The sequence below is a fragment of the Sminthopsis crassicaudata genome, chromosome 2, assembly GCF_048593235.1.
Source record: "Sminthopsis crassicaudata isolate SCR6 chromosome 2, ASM4859323v1, whole genome shotgun sequence".
Lineage (NCBI taxonomy): Eukaryota > Metazoa > Chordata > Mammalia > Dasyuromorphia > Dasyuridae > Sminthopsis > Sminthopsis crassicaudata.
In genome coordinates, this window is record NC_133618.1 from 483,481,358 (window position 1) to 483,501,509 (window position 20,152).

The window sequence follows — 20,152 nt, forward strand, 5'->3', positions numbered from 1 at the left end:
GGTAATCCAATATATGAAATTTGCTTTCTCTTAGAATATGGACAAAGTCTTATCTCTGAGCATCAGATATCAAGTATATGAATATAGGAATAATAGTAATGTCTTCGGGTTCTACCTCCCAGGGTTGTTGGGAAACTCAAATGAAAGAAACTCAAATGTAAAGGTCTGTGCAAATTTTCAGATATTGCCAATATTCTTAAAGAGGCTGCCTATGGAGTGGAATGGCTAGAGAGGTCGAGTAGTCCTGGGATCTAATCTCTACTCTTCTCTCTTGAGCTGTACAGTCAAAGTCCTCTTATTGGGCTTAAATTCTTTTTTTTTTAATACAGCTTTTTATTTTCAAAACATGCACAGATGATTTGACAACATTGACCCGTGCATAGCCTTGTGTTTCAGATTTTTCCCCTTCTTCCCCCTCCCCCCTCCCCTAAATGGTAAGCAATTCAATATATGTTAAATATGTTTAAATATATGTTAAATACAATATGTATAAACATATTTATACAATTCTCTTATTGCACAAGATAAATCAGATTTAAAAAAGAAAGTAAACGAGTAAGAAAACAAAATGCAAGCGAACAACAACAAAAAGAGTAAGAATGTTATGTTGTGGTCCACACTCATTTTCCACAGTCCTCTTTCTGGGTTAAGATGGCTCTCTTCATCACAAGAGCATTGGAGCTGGCATTAATCATCTCATTACTGAAGAGAGCCATGTCCATCAGAATTGATCATCATATAGCCTTGTTGTTGCTGTGTATATTTATCTCTTGGTTATATTCACTTCACTCAGCATCAGTTCATGTAAGTCTCTCCAGGCCTCTCTGAAATCATCCTGCTGGTCATTTATTACAGAACAATAATATTCCATAACATTCATGTATCACAATTTACTCAGCTATTTTCCAATTGATGGGCATCCAATCAGTTTTCAGTTCCTTGCCACTACTAAAATGGCTGCCACAAACATTTTTGCTCATGTGGATCCCTTTCCCTTCTTTTTGATCTCTTTGGGATATATGGGCCTCAAATTCTAAGGAAGCAAAGCAAACATATATTTAAATGACTAACATGTGCCAGGGGCAGGGAGGTGGCGGGATGGATAAGTGCCAGGCTTGGAGTCAGGGATATTCATCTTCCTGAGTTCAAATCTGCTTCTCAGCCACTTACTAGCTGTGTGATCTGGGAAAGTCACTTAACCTTCTTTGCCTCAGTTTCCTATCTGTAAAATGAGCTGGACACTCCAGTCTCTTTGTTAAGAAAACTGCAAATAGGGGGCAGCTAGGTGGCGCAGTGGATAGAGCACCAGCCTTGAATTCAGGAGAACCCGAGTTCAAATCTGGTCTCAGACACTTAACACTTCCTAGCTGTGTGACCCTTGGCAAGTCACTTAACCCCAGTCTCAGAAAAAAAAAAAAAAAAAAAAAAAGAAAACTGCAAATGGTGTGATGAAGAATGGAACATGATTGAAATGAACAATCACAACAAACACATGTCAGGCTCTGGGCTAAACATTTTACAAATATTATTTTGTTTAGTACTCACAACAACCCTGGAAGCTAAGTGCTCTTGTTAACTATCTCCCACCCTCCACCCTCTGCTTTTGTGTGTGTGTGTGTGTGGTGTGTGTGTGTGCGCAGCGCGCAGATGAGGAATAAGAGGAAAACAGAAATTAAGTAACTTCTCCAGGATCACACAGTAAGTGGCTAAGTCTCAATTTGAATTCAGGTCATCCTGATTCTAGGCCCAGCAATCTATCAACTGTGCTACTAGCTGCCTCTTTCTTCATTAGTAAAATGAGAATTTAGATATTCTCTAAGAAAAGATAGATCAGAATTTGCCGTTGGAGGTCATTATATTAAAATGGGGGGGGCAGTGACCTTTTCTGGGGATATTTTTAGCTTGAAGGGTTTTTCAATCCCAGTTTCTCTTACATTCAGTTTATTTTGCATATGCAGTTTCTTAAAAGGAGATTTTTTTTTCCATCTTTGTCATAGATTTGAATGAAATCATACAAGGTCTATGACCACAAGGTAGTTTTTTGTCCCCTCTGAGAATATATTGGGAATACCGTTTAGTAGGGGCTTTTAATGCCTCACTCCAAAGGAAGAATACAAACCCCAGGCTCTGTGGCAGACATGTTAGAGAAATATGTTTGCAGAGGAAGTCCTTTGAAATGCCTTTGAATTGCACCATTTAGGTGACCACTTACCTTGCCCTTGCACAAAGCTGGGGAGTCTTCCCTGACTCACTGCTGAGTCCCTCTAGTATTGCCTGGGCTACTATTGCTTTCATTTCTCTCCACAGTACAAAAAGAGATGGCTGCTACTGTTGTCTTGAGGGAGGAAGGAAGGAAATACAGAGGTGAGTCAGGGTAAAGTCCTTTTCATCTCTTACTGGGGAACCTGTTTTTTCCAGTGCAGAGAAGTGAACTGAACAGAAGGTGTACTTTCCTCTTAAAATCCAAATATATTTATCATATTATAAAAAACATGTAGTTGCTTCTGTTTATATCATGGGTCATATAAAATACATGGCATATATCTATATATATTTATATTATGATATATGCTTATATTATGTTTATATTACATTTATTTATGTATATTACATAATAAAATCCAAACTATTTTTGAGTATATGGAGATTTTGCCAGTTCAGATTTTTTCCCTTCCTCTATCCTTCATTTCCTTCCTCCTTTTCTTTCCTTTTTTCACTCCCTCCTTTCTTCTTTCTTATTTATGCAAACTAGAGCTCAAAGTCCATCTGTATGGGACTCTGAAACTTTCAAGTAAGAAGAAGATTGGTAGAGCTTGGGAAAGAGAGATCCTGACTTCTAGATTCCAGTTCTTAGAGAGAAAACATGTGGTTCCAGGTTATCTTCAGGATTCTGAAAGAAGAGAAAGATTTTGGGAAGAAGCTGATACATAGAGAACCTAACACCTTAATCCTGTTCCTATCTCCATCTTGCCACTCTAGAGACTTTGTAGTATTTCTCATTGGTTGAGATTTAGGACTCTCTCTCTCTCTCTCTCTCTCTCTCTCTCTCTCTCTCTCTCTCTCTCTCTCTCTCTCTCTCTCTCTGTGTCTCTGCCTCTCATTCTTTCTCTCTCTCTCATTCTCTCTCTGTGTCTCTGTCTCTAATTCTTTCTCTTTCTCTCATTCTCTGTCTTTGTCTCTCTCTCTCAGTCTCTCTTTTGTTTAATTTGAGATATCTCATTTCTAGTAGAAAAGATCCTTCACTCTGTTTAGGTTGGCATATTTTCAGTATATATCTTCTTTGATTTCTGTTTCAATATTGACTTGGATAAATGGGCTTATTTGCGTCTGTGGGGAAAAAGACATGTAAGGAGGAGGTGAGTTGCCCATGTAGGCCATGTATATTTACATGGGACTGTCTAGATATAGTTCATAGGAAAGCATAAATAAATGTTTCCTCCACCTACTCCTCTTCAAGAGAGATTTTGATTCCTGCTGAGAGGGAAGGCAGGAAATTGGTGCCTAAGACTGGTCACTCTTTTCTCTTCAGAGAGAAGGGTTACTGGAATAGAATTATAGATACTTAATGTTAGTCTAAAAGAAAAAAATTGCTTCTGATCACTATCCTTAATGGGGAAGACAGATCCCAAGCTATATATCCAAAATTTGACTCCCTTTCCACCAATGTCAATTCCACAATGAATGCATACAGAGAAAATTAATCTTTTGTATAAGCCTATATCAAAACAAACAAACAAAAAAGAAAATTTATACCTATCTATCTGCCTATCTAGGCATATCTTGGAGTTATTGCAGGTTTGACTACAGATCATTGCAGTAAATATTGCAATAAAGTGAGTAATGCATTTTTTTAGCTTCTCAATGCATATAAAAGTTGTTTTACCCTATACTTTAGTCTATTAAGTATACAACAGTAACATGTCTAAAAAATGTAATAGCTCAATTAAAAATACTTTATTGCTAAAAAAAAATACTACCCATCATCTGAGCCTTGAGTGAGTTGTGATCTTTTGCTAGGATAGGTCTTGCCTTGATGGCTACTGACTAATCAGGGTGGTGGTTGCTGAAGGTTGAGGTTACTGTGGCAATTTCTTAACACAAGACAACAATGAAGTTTGCCTTGTCTATTGAGTCTTCCTTTCACTTGAACACTTAGAGATTATCATGGGGTTGTTAATTAGCTTAATTACAATATTGTATCTCAGGCTTGAGGAGAGGGAGTGAGATAGCAATGGCTGATTGGTGAAGCAGTCAGAACACAGTTAATGATTTCAAATCGCCATCTTATATGGACATGGCTCAAAGCACGACAAAACAATAACAATAGTAACATTAATGATCACTTATTATATATCACTATGAAAGATATAATAAAAATAATGAAAAAGTTTGAAATGTTGCTAAAATTACCAAAATATGATAGTTATGATGTAAGCACATGCTATTGGAAAAAAATGGTTCCGGTAGATTTATTTGATGCAACCAAAAAAAAAAAAATCCAAACAAATGGGCTAACTATATAGATATTGATATTAGCCCAATGTGAGAGAGAGAGAGGCAGAGACACAGAGAAAGAGAGACAGACAGATGGACAGAGAGAGAGAGACAAAAAGATAGACAAAGAAATAGAAAGACAGAGATACAGAGGGGAAATGTCCCAAAGTTTCTTATGGGGCAAGTTGCATATAGGGGCATGATCAAGGACATGATCAGGTTCTATATGTGTCAGCTTCTTTTCAGAGTCTTTTTCTCCCTTCAGGGACTTGAAGAGAATCTGGAATCATGTGTTTTCTCTTTAGAATCTCAAATCCAGAAGACTAGGATCTTTCTTTCCCCAGAAAGCCCTGTCCCTTACAGAGGTGAGGAGCATTGAATAATTAATCTCCCTTAGCAATGCATGGCTTTCTTCACCTTGAAATGCACCAAGTTAAAATATATCCATAATACCAAAACTATCCTTTATTATTATCCCACCCCTCCCTGGATTGCTCTGGCCCCTATATTTGCTTGGGAAATTCTGATATTTGAATAATGGCATTTGACTAGATAATGCTGGTTTTGATTGGTGGTCTCTTCCCTTCCCTTTTAAATTGTGACTTTCTTGTTATTTATAGTTGGTTTTAGTTACTCATGCAAATGGGATTTGAAGCTTAGTTTATCCTTTCTTCCTTCTATGAGCCACCCCATTTTGCTCTTCCAAAGGAAGATGTTAATCAAATGAAACTCAGTATTTGTCTTTAGGAATATTATTTTTAATTCATCATGGTCAACATTAGTATTCTGAACATTCCCTGATAGTGTAGCACAAATGAACATACTTTTTCTCTTTATGTTAAAACTTATTCCATTTTTCCTTGGAAATCAAAAGGTCCCCATTATTGTACGAAAATGAAAAGAAGGAGAATAGACAAATGTCTCACTCTATTAGAATTTAGATTTTGAAGAGACTTTAGAGTTTATGTATTCTGATCCATTTTTTAAAAGCAAAGGATGAAACAGGTCCAGAGAGATAAAGTAACTTGTCCATTTGTGGTATTCAAAAAAGTAATAAGAACTTGGGCTATATTAAGAGGCCTAAGGTCCAGGATCATGGATCTTTTGGTCTTAGTATGCTTTTCCCTGGTTTGGACGATTATATTTAAGTCTGAGCATCACATTTTAAGAGGAATATTGATATCATGGAGAGTATCCAAAGAGGGTGAATCAAGATGGTAAAAGAACTCAAGATTATTCTGTATTAGGATTGCTAAAAAGAATTGTTTATCTTGGAGAAGAGAAGATTTAGGGGGAAATGGTAGGATGTCTTTTTAAAAAATTATGTTTTTATTAATAGCTTTTTATTTTCAAAATACATACAAAGATAGTTTTCAACATTTACTCTTGCAAATTTTTCTCCTTCCTTTCCCGACACCCTGCTCCCCTAGACAGCAAGTAATCCAATATTATTCTAAACATATTTTCACAATTATCATTCTCCACAGGATCAAAAAAGAAAAAATGAGAAAGAAAAAAAAGCAAGAAAACAACCATAAAAAAGTTGAAAATACTATGTTGTGATCCACATTTAGTCCCCATAGTCCTCTCTCTGGATTTAGATGGCTCTTTCCATCACAAATCTATTGGAATTGGCCTGAATCACCTCATTGTTGAAAAGAGCCAAGTCCATTAAGGTTGATCATCACATAATTGTACATATGCTGTGTACAATGTTCTCTTGGTTTTACTCACTTCACGTAGCAATGACAAGATGCCCTAAATCATTTGAAGGATTGTTATATGGAAAAGGGATTAAATTTGTTCAGATTGACAGCAGAAACTTAAAAAAGGAACATTGGGAGTAAGTTGTAGAAAAGACAAATTTAGGCTTGATATATGGAGAAATTCCCAAACAATTAAAGTTATCCCAAAATTGGATGGGGTGCCTCAGGTAGATGCTTCTCCCTCACTAAAGCTTGGGGATATTGTAGAGGAGATTCTTATCCAAATGGATTATAGCTTGTCTTTCAATTCTAAGATACCAAAATTTTAATCATGGTCAAATATATGTAGGTAGGTAGTAAGGACCGAGATTCGAACCTGGGTTCTCTGACACTAAATCCGATATTCTTAACCTTATGTCACCCTCTAGTGTATGCTATTCTTTAACAATGGCCTGAAGAGACACCAACTTTCTTCTTTCCAGATGCATAGTCCCAGACCAATCATTTCACACTCACCAATCTCCATCAAAGAGAGTATACTCCTTTTTTCCCTTTCCCTTAACCTCCAGGACTTTCTTTCAAAGTGATATTGGCAATATCAGGGTGATGAAGAGGCACTCAGTCGGCTGGACTTCAAAGGTGTTCAGTGATGTTTGTGGGGCTGGTGGCCTGTGAATGAGGCCATCACCTTTTCCCAGGGGACTTTAATTGCATTTTCCCTAGGCAGACAGAACTACAATTGACTGAATTTGAAGAATTGGCTCTTGCCCATTTTCCATTGCTAACATTCCAGGTCAGACTTTTAATTCTATCGGGTCAGAATGTTAGATTTTGTATTCTGTGATGTGTTAATACATATGAATTGTGTGAGTGGGTGGAGGGTGAGGACTGTACAAGTAAAGGCAAGAAATTGGGAAATTGGGGAGGTGAGGGGGACAGACATTTTTCAAACAAACTCTTCCTTATGTGGGGGAGGCTGTTGAGAAGGTATAAGGGACATCCTAAGCTAAGAATAGAGTTTTGTTAGGAAAATTGGGCTCATCTCTGGATCAGTGCATGGGGATGAAGGACCAAGGTTACCTCCTACTTTAATGTAAAAGGAAAATCAACATAGTTAACTCCCAGTTTTCCCTGAAAATATTTTCTACTTATCTTGGAAGAATATGACTTCTCTCTAGTTTATCTGTTACACAAGCAAGGTATTCTCAAAAGCATCAGGGTGATGATGGATTGGGAAATTGTGGTTCTCCAGATTGAATGGTAAAGACTTCAGCTTATGGTTGCTACCTTCAACTAAAAAAGACTTAGCAAAAATATTTTTTCTTGGCTTGAAGGAAGGGACCAATTTTCTTTTTTAAATTTTATTTTTTTGACAATATATATGCATGAGTAATTTTTTATAACATTATCCCTTGTATTCATTTTTCCAAATTATCCCCTCCCTCCCTCTTCTCCCTCCCCTAGATGACAGGCAATCCCATACATTTTACATGTGTTACAATATAACCTAGATACAATATATGTGTGTAAATACCATTTTCTTGTTGCAAGTTAAGAATTGGATTCTGAAGGTATAAGTAATCTGGGTAGATAGACAGTAGTGCTAACAATTTACATTCACTTCCCAGTATTTCTTCTCTGGGTGTAGCTACCTCTGTCCATCATTGATCAACTGGAAGTGAGTTGGATCTTCTTTATGTTGAAGATTTCCACTTCCATCAGAATACATCTTCATACAACATTGAAGTGTACAGCGATCTTCTAGTTCTGCTCATTTCACTCAGCATCAGTTGATGTAAGTCTCTCCAAGCCTCTCTGTATTTCTCCTGTTGGTCATTTCTTACAGAGCAATAATATTCCATAACCTTCATATACCATAATTTACCCAACCATTCTCCAATTGATGGGCATCCATTCATCTTCCAGTTTCTAGCCACTATGAAAAGAGCTGCCACAAACATTTTGGCACATACAGGTCCCTTTCACCTCCTCAGTATTTCTTTGGGATATAAGCCCAATAGCAGCAATGCTGGGTCAAAGGGTATGCACAGTTTGATAACTTTTTGGGCATAGTTCCAGATTGTTCTCCAGAATGGTTGGATTCTTTCACAACTCCACCAACAATGTATTAGTGTCCCAGTTTTTCCACATCCCCTCCAACATTCATCATTATTTGTACCTGTCATCTTAGCCAATCTGACAGGTGTGTAGTGGTATCTCAGAGTTGTCTTAATTTGCATTTCTCTGATCAGTAGTGATTTGGAACACTCTTTCATGTGAGTGGATATAATTTCATCATCTGAGAATTGTCTGTTCATATCCTTTGACCATTTATCAATTGGAGAATGGTTTGATTTCTTATAAATTAGGGTCAGTTCTCTATATATTTTGGAAATGAGACCTTTATCAGAACCTTTAACTTTAAAAATATTTTCCCAATTTGTTACTTCCCTTCTAATCTTGTTTGCATTAGTATTGTTTGTACAGAAACTTTTTAGTTTGATGTAATCAAAATCTTCTATTTTGTGATCAGTAATGATCTCTAGTTCTCCTCTGGTCATAAATTCAGGAAGGGACCAATTTTCTCCTCATCCCACTTACTTCTAGTATTTAAGCCAATCTGATCCAATCCAATAAACATTAAGTGTCAGGGATGAATTAATAATATAAAAAACCTCCAACACTTCCTTCAAGGAGCTTAAAATTAAAAAAAAAGTCAAAATATAAAAGGAAGCAGGAAAGCAGAGAAGGTGATGACATCATGGAATACCTTGCATGGGGTGTCTTGTTCTATGGAGTTGCAAATGGGCAGGGCAGCATATTCAAAATGAAATGGTTTTCCTTTGCCAACTATCCTCTAATTAATTCTATAATCTCTAATATCTTTGACCCTATCAATTATATACTCTGTGATGATCTCTAAGATCCCTTCAATAACTGATAGTTTCTGTCCACTGTGGGTACAGAAAGTATTAGGATTGAAAGATGAGAAGTGATTCCATCGTTCACTTAGTCATAGATCATCCCTATGGGAAGTCTTACATTTACCTGTGTCAGAGCCCTTGTACAATAGCTTAAATGCATATGTGCCCAACTGAGTAGCTGTGAGTACTTTGAACAAATCACCTAACTTCTTTAGCTCTCCACATATTTTTATCCCTAAAATGAAGTGGTTGGTATGGGCAAACCTGAAGGATCATTTTAGCTCTAAATATATGAGTTGAGTAGGAGTGGTAGGCTTGAACTAGAGAAACTTTGGAGGGAATAAACATTACTTTCACAAGAAGAAGGACACACTGTCTTTTTAGGACTATGCCTTAACGCTAGGCCTGTGGAAGCTGGGACCAGCTGCCTGGGCTTACCTGTATAGGAAATTTCTCTCCTTGGTGAATGATAGCCCCAGGCAGAAATGTCTATTGCTATTGGGGGTGCAGTGACACCGGCACCTCTGATCTGTTACAGTTGTGTTATAATTGTCATTTTCCAGAAGTGTGGCTTGCCTCATTAAGCTAGAAATAAACATCTTATATTTTTGTCTTTGTGATTTGCCTGAGAGGGGCTATTTTCATTCTTGTTTTCCTTCTGCTGCCCTCTTTTCCTCATCCTGGGCTCCTTGTTTCTCTTTCTCCCTGAAAAAGTTGAATCTTAAACTGCAATGACCCTGGAACCAGAAATGAAATCATCATAATACCTTATATGTATTTTTAAATGTGTGTATAGTTACATGTGTGTTATAAGTATGCATGTGTGTATATCTATCTATAGATGTAATACAAATCAGAATATGCAGACATATAGAATATATATAGAGATCTATAATATATCTATAAATATGGAAAACATATATATATATATATATATATCAATGGTATGTCTTTTTATTGATATATTCTAATTTGAGGTATGTCTCTAAGTAGATATAAATATACAAGTATAATTATGTTCAAATCTACATGTATAGATAAATATTCTTATTTGAGGCTAACAATAACCCAATAGGTTGGTAGGACAGGGATTTATCATTTTATAGGATGAAGAGGTCATGATGTTGTGGGAAGAGAGCTGGTCTCAGACTCAAGATGACCTAGTTCAACTGCTGTTGACATCTACTAAATATATAATATTAAACAAATCAAATTCTCATATAAAATAGAAATAAATAAACTGCAAGTAATTAAATCAGGCTACAAATTATAAAATCATTGCAGATCGGTATCCATGGAGAGAATTTCCATAATGGACATTTTCTACATTGTTGAAATCAGAGGTCTGGATCTTTCTTTTTCCCTTTTCCCTTCAAATAAGTAATAAGATAATGAGAAAATTGAAATTCAGGAAGGAGAAATGATCTAGAGAGAATGCCACTTTTTGAAGTTAACTAATACAGGGCAACAAAGATAAAGTTCTAACCCAACTCTTTCATTTTACAGATGAAGAAACATGGAGATTGGGAAGTTGAAGAAACATGGAAATTGAGAAGTTGGAGAATCATGGAGTTCTAATGAACTATTAAAAACATGCAGATTGATCAAGGTCATCCAAGAATTTAGTCTGAGCAGGATTTGAAACCCAAGTGTCTGACTCTGGATCAACATTCTTTTTCACTATTCCATCCTACCTATTAGTGGAGCCAGGACCATTGTGGACTGGGGAGGAAGAGAGGAAGACAATACTTTTCATAGACATGCTTCTTGCCTTTGCCTCACTAGGGGAATCAGTGAGAAAATGCTCAGAGCCTGGCATTTCACATAAATGTCCTCCTACTTTCCAGTTTTCAGGATCCAGCCTTTCCCACACCATCAGATTTGCTCTGCCTGAGACAGATCACTTCCAACACTGGGAGAAGAATATGTACAGTGGCCAAACCTCTTTGAAACTCACCTCCCAAATACCATTTTCCATCCATTTTGCTCCAATTCCATTTTATTTATTATGGAGTAGCAAGGAGATTTTTTTTCTATTTTTCCTCTGAGTAGCTTGAAAGAGACACATTGCTATTGTGTAGCTAGTTCTATGGCTGATTTATCACTTTCTCACCACAGGAAGCTGAGATAGATACATCCGTTGTTATAGTGGATAGAATGGGAGGACAGTCCTGGGAGCTTCTCATCTGGAGGATGTAACTTGGGAATGAATGTATTGTTGTTCAGTTATTTTTATGTCTTATCTGACTCTTTCTGACTCCATTTAGGTTTTCTTGGCAAAGATAATAGAGTGGTTTGCCATTTCTTTCTCCAGGTAACTAAGGCAAACAGGGTTAAGTAATTTGCTCAGATAAATGTCTGAGGTTGGATATGAACTCCAGAAGATGAGTTGCCTTGCCTTTAGATCCAGCACTGTATCTACTATGTCACCTAGCTGAACCCAATGAATGAATGAAATAGTGAAATATCACTGTTGTTATCTTGAGGAAATTCGTGTGTCTACAATTTTTCCACTGAGTTTTTAAAACTATGATCCTACCAGAGTGAATGAGGTAAAATATTTCTAAAACAAAGACAATTTTCTACTGCCAAAGTTAAAAACAAAAACAGCTGGCAGAATACTTAATTATATGAATTTTTGGGGAACTCATCAGATGGGTCGTTTGAAGGTGGATTTTTGCCTACATGATCATTTCTTTTGAATTCTTTTTAATATCCATTCTAAATGGTCAGGAAATGAATGAATGAATGAGCAAATGACTTTTTAAAAGCACTTATTAAGTGCTTAGTATGTGCAAAGTATTTACAAAAATACTAGTGATATAGATAGTAGAGCAAGACAATCCTACTCTGAAGGAGCTCACTTTTTAAGGAAGGAGACAATGCCTATAAGAAGCTTTGGCTACAGATTAAGTAGAAAGACCCCAAAGTTCTCAGGGTGCAGAAGCCAAATAATATCTTTTTAATGCCATTTCCACTGTTAAAATCATATCAGTTTTTGGTGATGAACTGATAGAATCAAGGACTTTGGTGAAAAGAATTTTATTTCTTGGGACTTTGGGTGGCTGCTGAAGAGTTGGAGGCTATAGCACTTATAGAAAAAGTTGTACAGTGTGACTTCTTGGGGGTTGCTTCCCACAATGATGACCATAGTAGGGGAGCTAGAAGTAGGCTCAATAGTCTGGGAGTCCAGATTTCCAGTGGTGGCAGTGGTAGTGGCAAAGAAAGTGGACCCCTTCTCCACAATGATTGCTTCCTTTAATGATGGATGTGGAGCTTAGACAGAAAACAAAACCAGTCTCTGGGGAGTCACTGCCATTCATGAGATTCTTGGGTTAAGTATCCCAAGATCTCTTCTTTGTTTGAAGGAGGTAGATGGTGGTCAAGATGATGGTGGTGATTTGATTTGCTTGTCACAAGTTACCTCCTTTCTCCTTCTTAGTGTTCCTTGCTGTTTCAGCCAAGTTGGCTTAAGAAACACATATGAAAGCTTGGAAATGACCTAAGAAGGATCCTGCTGTCCAGATAGCAATTTGGTAAATAGAATCAGAGGAACACCTGTTGCAAATATCTTATTCTATGTATCTTTTTTATTTTTTGAGGAGGTGATAACACAAGTATCTGCTCTACTCCCACCTCTTATGAGCTAATGGGTACCAGAAAGCCTCATGCCTGTATATTTAATTGCTTGTGAATAGAGAGGCAGTAGGGAATGGGAGAGGATCACAGAACTGAAAGATCAGAGGACTAGTGCTAGTAGTTTAGAAAGGACTGCCCTTATTCCACAGTAGTACAGACCAAGTGGTATATAGAAGGGGTACTATGGCCAGTAACCACCAGGGCCATGACTTCTGACATAGACACTCTTCAAGATTCAGGAAATGTTGTTCAGAATACTCCTAAACTGACCTTGTAATATAGACTCCTCATTATTCCAGCATTTTGGTAGATTTAGCACTCAAGATTTTAAGGAGCTTATGGCTTGATATGAAATATAAATCACATGCAACATAGGGAAGAACAAATACAGGAAAAGACAACCAAGTGGTCAGATTGCCTAAGAGATTCACTCTTCTGTAATAATGAGTCAACTCTCTTGGACTCAATCAATAAGTATTTATTAAGGGCTAGCTGAATATCAGACAATGTTCAAGGAGCTAGGACTACAAATACAAAGAATGAAATAAAATCTGCACTCAAGGAGTAAGATTCCCTTATCTCTCTCCCTATGGAGGGAAATAATATAAATATACAGATTAGTAAAACACAACATATTCAAAGATACACATTCATTACAATATTAATAATTAAACTATTAAATAAACTAAGTCTTTTGTGACTTTTGTGACCCTAAATAAGTAATTTTTCCCTTTCTAGGCCCCTTTACCCCTAAAAGAAGAAGGTTAGACTGCGTGATCTTTGAAGTACCTTGCAGTTTTAAGTCTATGAACCCTATTTTATTCAATTGGAAGAGAATAGATTTAAGAGATAGAAAATCTGAATTCTAGTACTGGAGTGTTCACTAACTAGCAATGTGACCTTAGCTGATGAGATACTCCTTTCTTCCTTGATAGCCAAGCTTCCTTCCACTTCTATGATTCTGTGGCTGAAGGAAAATGAAAGAAGACTGGAAAAGGAGGAGAAAGTAGTGGAATTAAATTCAGAGGTGGGGAAAGTGGGGTAGAGAGGACTAGTAGGGACCTTGACCATGGACATGGTGGTCTGATACCAAGGCTTAGAATGAGAAGGTTGGATTCTGCCAAAGAGCTAGCCATCTAACCTTATAATCTGAAAGCTGGAAGGATTTTAGAGTGATATGGAGCCTTTTGCCTTTTCCTGGGGGTTCTTAATTACTTTTCCCCTGGGGTGAACAAAATTGGGATTAGCTGTATTTGAAGTCAGGACTTCAGGACCCCTATCTATTCACCCTTGCTAATGTGTCAGACCAAGTTTTAATTTCATTGGGGTTTCAATTCTCTGCTGCATTATGGTCCTTTGTGAATGGGCTGGCAGTATGGACATAGCTACATAGATAGAAAGTATGGTATTTATACAGCTGGAGAGAAAGATGATGGGTTTGGGGTGAGAGGTTGTGACCCTTGGGAGCTGGAGGACATATAGATTTTCAAACAAGCAGTTCTGTCTGTGACTGTTGAATAAATTTTAAGGGCATTCCAAATTTAGGATTGTTGCCCCATTTAAACTGGGGCTCTTTTAAGAAGGAATGCCATGAGATTAGGGAGCCAGGGGATATGGCTACTTACTATTGCTTCTTCCTTCCATGAGATGGTCCTGGAAAATACCCATCATAGGAGACAGTGTGGTGCAATAGAGAGAATGGTAGATTTGGAAACAGAGGATTGAAGATGAAATCTTAGTTCTGTCATGGTCAAGTGACTCAAGCTATCTGTGCTTTAGTTTCTCCACCTGTTAAAGGATGGTTTAGACAAGATGGCCTCCAATGTGACTCTAAGCTATAAATCTTGATTCTAGATGTTTGACAAATCATAACATCTTCAAATTCCTGGTTTCTTCATTGATAAAATTTTACATGTAATCACTTTATCCTATTGGATTCATACAGGTAAATAGAAAAACACCTGGGTGAAGAGAAATTTTTGCTTTGAGATGAGTGTGTGCAGTATATATTAGGAGATGAGAAAGCCAGGTTGGATTGATATTGGATTATCTTCATAGCACTGAAATTTAAGGGGTTGAGACTAATAATATAGATAATGATAAGTAATAATAATAATATGTATGTAGCACTTTAAAGTTTGCAAAGTATTTACATATATTATTTCATTTGATTCTCAAAATCATATAAGGAGGGTAATATTCTCATCTCCATTTTACAAATGAAGAAACTGAGGCTGAGAGAGGCTGAGTGATTTGTTTAGGGTCATATAATCAGTAATTGTCTGAATCTAAGTTTATATTTATTCCTCACTCTAAGTCTAGAAATCTAATCTGTTTAACAAATAGGATAATTGGAGCAGAGACTTGGGGTGGGAAGTCAGCCCTAAATCAGGAGGCAAAATATAGGTTGAGCTGAAGAGCTGATTATCTGTCTGGAAGGACCCACTTCCTCATTCCCTATTTTTTAAAAAATGGCAGCTGCTGATATTTTGTATCTTCTTTTCCCTTCTGAGATAATGTTCTGGCATAGATTGGGTTGTCTGGTTCTTCTTGTCTCTGTCCCATATCGCATTCAAAAATCTTATATTGGCATTCATGACAAAATGGGATCATCAGTCACTATTTGAATCCTTCCAGTGATGAGGAGCTTACTATCTCCACCCCATGATAACTTGGTCCATTATTGCTACATTTTCTTTTTTGTTTTGTTTTGTTTTTTTCCCCTTCATACTTTGCATTTTATTTTTATTTATTTATTTATTTCAAACAAATACCAAAATAGAAAAAAAAAAACCAGATTGCTATATGTGTCACAGAACATACCAAAGGATTTGAAATATAAAACAATAAATTTCAATGTCAAGAAAACCTATATAATAAATACTACATATTGTATTCAGAGCTGCCCATATTTTCTTTGTTTCCTTGTAGGTTTTCTTTTGTTCTCTGCTGTGTACTTTTTACTTTATTATTCTTTTCTCTTTTCCTTCCCTATTCCCCCAAGAAGACTATAATTAAATGCAGACATACACATATACATATATATATATATATATATATATATATATATATACATACCTATAATCATACATACACATCCATATACATAAATATCTATGATCATACGCACACACACACACACACACACACACACATATAAATATATATATATACACTCTTCTGATTCTCTGAAGGTGGATAACAACTTTCTCCATAAATCCAAGTCTTTCCATATATTTTCCTAAATTCACTAACTCATCATTTCCTATACCACTGCAGTATTCCAACACTATATTATCTATTTTAAATAGTCTAAAACAATATTGATTAATATGGCTCACATACAGTGTAGTTTCCCTATTTTTCTCTTTTGATTAAACCTATTTTAGCTTTAACTTTTCTGGGAACATGATTACTATCCCTGCTCTTTTTTACCGATAAATTCTACCCATGATCTTTATTTTATGTTTGTGTGTATTCCTTATTTCCTATCCTTCCTGACTCCTCTTACTTCTGCCTGTTACCTTGTCCTTCTATTACTTAACTTACCCCTTCTCCTCCAGTCCCTCCCTTATTTTCTCTCTCCCTTTGCCTTCTTCTTTCTATCTGAATTTAGGAGATTTATAGTCTTTCAAATCTATATGTTGTTCTCCTTTATCCTTTTCCTATTAATCTACACACCTTTCTATACCCCTCCCAACCCATCCCCATCCTATTCTCTCATCCTCTTGCCTCTTTACATATTCACAAGACTTTTATTCTCTTCTAAATGTAAATGTTGTTTTCTCTTTAATTCAGATCTGCTGTGAGTAGGATTCCTTCTAAAAATTCCTCTTATCCTCTCTCCTCTCCCTATCCTCTAAGTATATTATTTCTTTCTGAATTTAGAAAACTTTTATAGTTGTGTGTGTGTGTGTGTGTGTGTGTGTGTGTGTGTGTGTGTGTGTGTGTGTGTGTTCTCTCTTAATCCATTCCCAATGACAATAGGGTTTCAGAACTACTGGCCCTCCTTCCTCAGGTAATTCTTCTGTGTCAGTTCTTCCCCTTGCACTTCATTTGTATAAGGTAATTGCTCTTTTTACCCTTTTCTACGTGGTTTAGATTTTAGTAGAATCATATCATATTCAGCTCTACCTTGGTCTTTCTTTTGAACTACCCAGTTACTAACAGCAATCTTAGACATACAGTTTACATTTCCATGTATAAAAAGTAAACCATCTATCCTCATAAGTTCCTACATTCCCCTCTTGTTCTAACTCTTTAGAACACTTTTCTTTGTTTCTTGAATTATTGTATAAAAATTCTTTTTTTTTTTCTTCAGTTTTCCCCTCTGGCCTGAAAATGAAACTAAGAATTCTGACCTCCTACAAGTGCCCACAGCCTGCAGGGTTCCTGCCCCACTGCTTCTATATTCACTGGGCATGTGCTTGTTTCTTATTGTCCAGGGCTGCATCTGGACCTTTATGGGCAGAAGTTCTTCAACCTTCTCCCTCTCCTTCCTTTAGATGCCTGATTCCCCCTACTCTGGGAAATAAAAATTCCCATGGCTGGAGCTGAGTGTACCTCCAGTCCAGCTAGCCCCAGGGCTCCCTGCTAGCCGTTTCAGTGGAAATATCCTGAAGGTATTTACACTTTACAAGATGGAAACTTCCATTCCAGGATTTTTTCTGTGGATCTTCTCCCATTGTTTCAGGAAAACTATTATTCTGTCTCAATTTTGTTTATCTTGACCACTCTATATTCATCCTGAGTTGCTATTTTTGTCATTTATGGAGTAAATATAGATGGCTGTCATATGGAGTAAGAATCAAGCTGGTTTTTCTTGAACTCTGAGATCATAACTAGGTGAAAGAGGAGAAAGACACAATGAAGCAGAATTATCTTGATATAAGGAAACATTTTTTAAATATTTGAGATAGTCCAAAAAGAAAGGAGACACACACTGGAGTTTTCAAGTAAAAGCTGTCTCATCCTTTGTCAGGTGTAATCCATAAGTCATCTTGACTTCCAATTAGTGACACTATCAGAAGTCATATACCAGCCCAGAAAGCCAGCCCCCCCCCCCCCAATAGTGTGACAAACACCTCTGGGATACTTGGAAAGAATAGGGGTATGAGAAGGTATAAAAGAAATGGGAAGAGATCAGAATAAAGGTATGGAGAAGAGATGTCAGACTTGGGGAAGAATCAAAAGAATCATCAATCAATAAATATTTGTGGTCCAATTGAGAGGACAGGAGTTTGGAAGTCAGAAGACTTGAAATTCCAGTTTTGCCATTTATGTCTGTTTGACTTTGGGTAAGACATTGAATCATTGGGCTTAGCTTTTCTCATCTTTAAAATGAAGGAATAAGACTCAATCACCTCCAAGGTCTTTTCTAACAACAAATCTGTGAGCTTGCTAGAACCAGAAGAGAGGAGTTCACAGCAGAAGGTGATGGCTCAGCTTGGAGCGCAGCCTTGTGATGTCATGAGACATAGGGGTCTCCTAATAGAGACTCTTGCTCCTAGCCGAGCTCCTGAGGGTAAGCTGCACCCACTGGGCTCCATCCAAGTCTCCAACTCAGCAACACAAGCTGTCCTCATCACTAGGAATGGACAGTGACATGGGATTTGATTTCTTTTCCCCTGACGCTGGCTAATTCTGAAAGTGGCGATCTTGCTGAAATTGCTGGCAAAGGTTGCAGATGGCTCCCAAGTCTCCTTGCCTGACATCTCCAATCAAAAGGAGAACATTGATTGTCCTTACTAATCGGATCCCCCTCCCCCTCCCCTTCTGTGCTAGAAAGCATATGTTGAAGAAGAGTTGAGCAGGCTGAGTATTTCATTCAGGCCAAGGTCAATTGTTATTCTTGAATTACTCAACAATTCAATTGCTCTTGAATGATTGTACAAGTTTCAGTATTACTTAAACTGGCGCAGTCTTAGCACATCATCAACCAAGCCAGTGACTGCCATGTGGACCAGGTAAGAAACCTGCAATGTGTGAGAGAGTACCATCTTTCTCTTTTCCCCAACTCCTGTCATTATACCAGGAAACTTCAAAATCTAGATTCATGCTTCCTCAAACTCCCTAAAGTTGTCATTCTTCAAGATCTTAAAATCCCATTACATTCTCCTTCACTTCATCTCAGCTACACATAGGGAGGTTATAGTACTCTATCTCATCATCACTCACTAGTTTTCCACTTTTTTAATCTAAACCTTGATGTTTATCTGTTCATAATCGCCTAAAATCCTCTCTCTCCTTATATCTTCTTATGTCTTCCTAAATGTATTCTTCACTCTAATCACAATTTTTAATCCCTCCACCCTACAGTAATTTATCAAGTTACTTTCCCTGAAACATCCTCATTTTCCTCCCATTCCAATTGAGAAGATATATTTGAAAAATCCAACACTATACTATCATCAACTCTGAAGTCTCTTATCTCTTTGACTTATCATTTATCAAACCCCAATTCTGGATTATTCCAAGCATCCATATTCTCATCTTCTTATATGCTACTGAATAGATAAAGCCATATAATTGCCCTTATTGGGTGCAGTATAAATTTATGGTATCTAATTTCAAATGGGCCTAATTGCAAGAAGGCAATCCTTTTATTATTCCCTAATTGATTCCTTATCTTACTTCCTTCAAAAGCATTTCCAACTTTTATATATATATAATTGATTTTGTAATATTTTCTTTTAAAATTTTGAGTCCCAAATTCTCTTCCTCCCTTCCAACCTTTCCCCATCAAGAGAGAAAGCAAACAACATGATATCAATTACATGTGAAATAATGCAAAATATGTCCTTATTATTCATGTCACAAAAAAGAAAGAAAATTATATTATAATTTGCATTCAGAGTTCATAAGCTTTCTTTCTGGAGGTGGACAGCATTTTTTTCATCATAAATTCTTTGGAATCCCTGAATTGATTAGAGTAACCAGGTCTTTCATTGTTAATCATCATTTCAACATTGCTATTACTATGCACAAAGATCTCTTAGTTCTTTTCACTTCATTTTTCATTAGTTCATATAGGTTCATATCATTTTGCATAAGTTCATATTGACATGTTTTTTTTTTTTTTTTCTGAAAATTACAGACCTAATCATTTTTTATACCACAGCAGTGGTATAAAATCACATTGCAATCAAAGGGCACTACTAGACAACCATCTCCCAGTTGATGAACATCCCTTCAATTTTCAATTCTTGATCACCACAAAAAAGATGTAAATATTTTTTATACATATAGATTCTTTTCCTTTTCCTCAGATCTCTCTAAGGTACAGACCTAGTATTGGTATTGCTAGATCCAAGGATATACATAGTTTTATATCCCTTTTAGATGTACTTCCAAATTGTTCTTCAGGATGATAGGACCAATTCACTCTTC